Source organism: Dipodomys merriami, unplaced genomic scaffold (assembly GCF_024711535.1).
Source record: "Dipodomys merriami isolate MVZ:Mamm:240054 unplaced genomic scaffold, mDipMer1.0.p SCAF_2, whole genome shotgun sequence".
In the NCBI taxonomy this organism is placed as follows: domain Eukaryota; kingdom Metazoa; phylum Chordata; class Mammalia; order Rodentia; family Heteromyidae; genus Dipodomys; species Dipodomys merriami.
In genome coordinates, this window is record NW_027203381.1 from 110,872,241 (window position 1) to 110,877,922 (window position 5,682).

Below are 5,682 nucleotides of genomic sequence, written 5' to 3' on the forward strand. Positions count from 1 at the left end.
AATGTCTGACAGCCAACCAAACCAATTACAGGAAGCCTGAACATTTGTTTACTAATATAGCCAAACTTGGGAGACTAAGAGCTTAATGACACAAATATACAATCCAAATAAAGAAAGAGCATAGGATGAATTCCTTGGGCCTTCAGAAAAATTTATGATGAGTAATTAATTCTTGACTCTTGAAGACATCAGAAGACAGACTAGGATAAGGTGCCTACAGAAGAAGGAAATTTGTTTTTTAATTTGTTATGGTTTCTTATTTTTGACTAAAATTACAAATAAAAATAAATTAGATTATCACGTATTTATTCATATGATCCAGTATGTCACATAATTTTTGAAGAAATCTTAACCTTTTTGCATATAACTCAATTTTTTGAGAAAATATATCAAAGATAAAACACATCAATTCAACATTCAAAGAGTAAATCTGGGTGGTGGAGGGAAGGGAAAGTAGGAGGAAAATGAGGGAAAGGGTAACAAGGTTGACAAGAAATGTACTCACTACCTTACTCATGTAACTGTGACCCCTCTGTGCATCACCTTGACAATAAAAAAAACTTAGAAAAAAGAGTAAATCTATGCTGGAAAAAATAAAAAACCTTATTCCATGCAAATTTTTGTGGTGAACTTGTTCATACAAAGAACTCATGGTAAAAACGTCTACTGAGTATGTGTCAGGTAGTAGTTAAGGTGTTGCTTGTATTACAGACTGACTTGTCCTCAAATTCATTCCTTGCTGACTACATCTTTATACTGCCTAGTCTCTACAACTCTGAAGGTGGGAGCCACCATTCAGTCTGTATCTCTCCTTTTCCCAGCACTTAGCTCTTGGCTTCTTAAATTCAGACAAGGGGAAACACCTTCAAAAGACATGATGGTGAAAGAAAGGAGGAGCCTGAGCGTGCTCTTTAGTGCTTTCTGCTTTAGAGCTATGCTTTTACCCATCTCCCATGCTCTCTGCTGTGGTTCAAGGTTCTACTAGTATGCTCTGTCCTTGGAACCTGGTTAAACAGACTCATCCAGCCCACTCCTTTCCTTTGACATCTAATATCTAGCTTATTTTCCCATTTCCTTTGATTAATCAGTTCTATCATCTTTCTGACCAGTTCCGATGGATTTCGTTTTCTTTCATTTACTATTCAGAATTAGTTTCATTTTTCCTGGCAGCTACCACAGGAATTCATGAAATCTCTGGATTTTGCAGCTAAAAGTAAATGTTCTGTTTGAAGTGGGCCAGTTCTTCTTTGAGTGGTACACATGAAGTTTGGGGCTATAAGTCCAAGATAGATGTCCTTATTCTCAGGGTGATGGATGCTACCAGAGTTAAGATCACCGAGGAGTTATAGTAGAGTCACAGACTGAAGGAAGGGATAAGAAAAATCTCATCCCCTAAACTGAGAACCATATACATAAACTATCTGTAATAGAAGTTATCAGAGAGGCAAGGGCAGAAAGGAGACCTAATTCAGAGGACATATAGATTTGCCATGGATATAGCAAATACTTTACTTACAAAAGTAAATCCAGGCCGGGCACCAGTGGCTCATGCCTGTAATCCTCGCTACTTAGGAAGCTGAGATACAAGGATCCTGGTTCAAAGCCAGCTCGGGAAAGAAAGACCATGAGACTCATCTCCAACAAACCACCAGCAAACTGGAAGTGGTGCTGTGGCTCCAGTGTTAAAGCGCTAGCCTTGAGCTGAAGAGCTGAGGGATAGCACCTAGGCCCAGAGTTCAAACCACACAACCAACAGAAAAACAAACAAACAAACACAAAAGTGAATCCACACATCAGTCCCAACCTATGCATAGGATTCCTTACCACTCACACGTAAATAAGAATCAACAATGTAACTGTAACCACTCTGTACAGTATTTTTACAACAAAAAAAAAACTTATTTAAAAAAAAAAGAATCAACAACACATACTGAACTCAGTGCACCTGGGGTCAAACTTCACCTGTTATAGAAACTTAATCAGAAGACAGTGCATTGAGCAGATTGTTCCCTGGGACACACAAGGTGTAAAAGGCTAACCTAGTATATCCCTGGTGACCCAAATATGCAGGTGTGTCTGATTTTTTGCATACCTTCCCTGAGAAATGACTTGTAAAGCAAAACTCCACACATTGGTTAAGAGAATGCATTTTCCCCCACACTGGCTCTGATTACCATGATTTCAACAGCATTTCATTTTGCTAGAAGCTTTATTTTCGTCTAAAACTCCGTGAATGTGAAACCATTTGAATCAAACCAGATGCAAACATTCAGAGTGCGCTTTTGGTTCCTTTCACCAGCTTCTCGCTTTGTGAAACAATCAAATTGTACTTGACTTCAATCTCTGGGATGGCTGATTTTCACAAATGGGCTTTTGGAATCCTCTACTCTTTACTGTTTTGGAGAAAGGGCACGTCACCTTCAAAAACATAGTGCACATTTCTCTTTAAAACAAGCCACTTTCCCTGACAATTATTACAGTTGCACGAAAACTCATCTCACAGGCGTGTGCATTGTTTATTGTTCAATGTGCGGACACATACATGTGCATGATCTGTTTAGATCACTGTAGTTTATGTAGACCTATAATAACGAGTCAGCTCTGGAATAATGTTGACATTCACAGAAACGTGAGGATCAAGTTTTCCATTCTCAGATACAATACCATTTGGGGTCTGTAAGCCTCCAGTGTGGTTGGCATACAAGAAGCAACTACCGCTTGCTCCAGATTCAACTTAAAACACCAACAAAGCCTAGCATTGTCAGTTCACTTATAAAGCATAATATTCTCATAGGTCTAAAAAATGTAATTTTAACTGTAGCATGACCTCCGAGGGAATGCTTCATTTTTTTTCAAATATACAAAAGCAAGCAATGAGTGGTCAAATCTTGGCCCAGTGATAGAATGTCATTAATACCACAATGAATAAATAAACAATTTTTTGGTTTGTTGCTTTCAAGATTGAGCCTTGTTTTTATTATGCTTGTGCCTGTGTGGGTTGTGATCCTTCTACTTCTGTTTTCTCTGTGGCTGGGATTCAGGTGAGTGTCAGCATACTCAGTCATTGAGTGAGATGGAGTTTTGAGAACTTTTATGACTAATCTGGCGTCCAATCTTCACAAGAGAGTCCCTGTTAGGATTACAGGATTGAAGCACTGCACACAACTTAAACAGTCTATTTCATACATTTAAAAGAAATGTGTTGGTGATGAAAATATCTCTGTATGTCATCTATTTAGAGGATATAAAAAATGTAAGTGCAAAGAGGGAAATGATAAATTCCTTAATGTATGGACACACAGATGAAAAAATCACACAAAGAACACATTTCCATCACTTTGATCATTTAGCTTTCTAGAACCAGTCTACGGCTTAGAGAGAAAAAGAAAGAAGCAAAGACTTGCTGCAAGCAAGCAAGTTGATATAGAAACCCTGGAGGGCCCAGGGGCTCCAGGTCTCCTATTAATTCTGCTTGGATATTCAGGATGTTGACTAACACTATCAAGACAATGAGCATAAACCTACTCAATATCTGCAACATGCCAGAGCTTCAGAGGGAGGGGGGGCAAATATAACCCTGTAATCTCCTTTGGTCTTGAACAACAGGTTCCAAGAATGGTGAGACAAACTTTTCTGTTGTTGTAAGTCATTTGGGTCATAGTACTTTACAGTCAAATCCATCAGAAACTAGTGCAACCTCCAAAGAAAAGGAATGAAAAGGAAGGATGACAGAGCCTTGGTAGTAACTGTGTCATGGTCCCCAGACCGCATGGGCCATCTGGAAATATGGTAAAGGCTGGTCAGACCCACTCATGGGGTCTGCTTCCCTTCCTCACAAACCTCTCATGTGCTCTCACCTTTGAGAAGTACAACTACAGGGGAGACAAACTGCACAAGGGGAGGAGGGGAAACTTGCATTCGGAGCTCAGTACAGAAGAGATGAGAGAAAACCCTTGTGGAGGCTTCCTGAAATCAGATTCTGGAAATCTGCAAGTCCTTGAAGATCCAGAGAAGGGGAAATGTTTCTCCTCAACACAAAGAGAATGGCTGCACCCGCAAAGGCCAAGCATATAGACCAGAAATATGCAGGGGCAAGGAATGACCTAACGGAGGCCAGGCATCAGGAGGACACCTAAAACAACCTTGGGAAGGAACCAGACATAATTCAAGAAGCAAATATGTAACAGAGGACAGAGCAGAAGTAATGCAGACAACCCAAGAGAACAAAGGGGTGTCTTCTGTAGATTGAATTCTCAGAAGACTTAGAGGGAATGGGGACAGAAAGACTTCTTGGTCTTCATACACCTATGACAAAGCTCTAGTCAGGAAGTATCTTATTAATTATCTTTCCCCTAAAGTGTTGAATTCAATAGGGAGTGCCAGGCAAAGGAAAGCCTTTGGGTGGTGAGCACCTTTTCTGAGGTGCTTTCTCAAGATGGGGTCTTTTCCCTTCAGAACAGCAGACTGACCTGAGTTGCTCCTGGTCATGGGCTGAAGTGTGAATACTTGTTCGACATGATCAGGAGGATGAAACAGATGAAGTACAGAGGAAGCAAAACTTGTGCCAGCTGAGATTTAGAATGGCAGGTTAAATGTAAATAATCTGTACCAAAGGGCCAAAAGTAGAGACAAACCATCCCCAATGGATGACCAGCTTAAACCAAGCGTTAAAAAAAGAAAATCCAAATGAAATGCCACCAAGACAAAGGGCCTTGGTAAAGGTGGTGGATAAACCTGCACACCGTCTCCTAACAAACTCTCCTTCCCACACTTCTAACAAGATGGCAATCTGTTCAAACAAGTTCAAGTCAGAGGCTTGAACTTTATCCTCTCCTTTACCCATTTAAGGAAATCACATTCCAAAAGTCAATATAATACTCACAATGAAAGAAAAGCTGAACCTTTGCCTAGACATAATTCAAATCCGCACACTTTTTTTTTCCTCCAAATTCTTAATTTTAAATAGATCAACTCAGTGAGTCATATGAAAGCCTTTATTGAACACTGACAAAACATATCATCAATCCACTTTGAATTTCTGACTTTTGGATTTTGTGGCAATTATAATATTCTTGTCAGATGAAAATATTCCAAGCATACTCCAACACAAAATTCATGACAGGAGAGGCATCTGTTTTATAGATTCAAGTGATCATTGAACACAGTAGTCTACAATTATTGTATGTGAATTTATTTGGGGTATTTAAGTTCTTTAAATAACAAGTTGGAGTGGCCAAAAGGTTCCGTTTAATTGTTACAATGGGTATTTCAAAGCGCTCCACCTCACAAGTAAATGAGATTGCACATAAACAATAAATATAACAACAACAACGAAAAGCAATAAAGAAAATCCTCTGGAAAAATCATTGTTCAGTACCTTTCCCCCCCACATACACAGCCAAGCTTGTTCCCATTTTTTTAACACAGGAAACATTTGTGAGACAAATATAGAATAGAAAAAAACAATTATGCTATTAAATTGGCAACATTTGAAATAAATCACAAGCTAAGGTCACAAATCCCCATATACTCTTGCTTTCTGCCTTATTATTGTTCAAGGCTCCAATTAAAAAACTACTAATTTCAGTGACCTCTCCTTCCTCTGACCTTCCATTTTTCTTAATTTCTGAACCAACTGATCATTTCTTCATGTTGCTATGCATCATAGTGCACATGCAGATA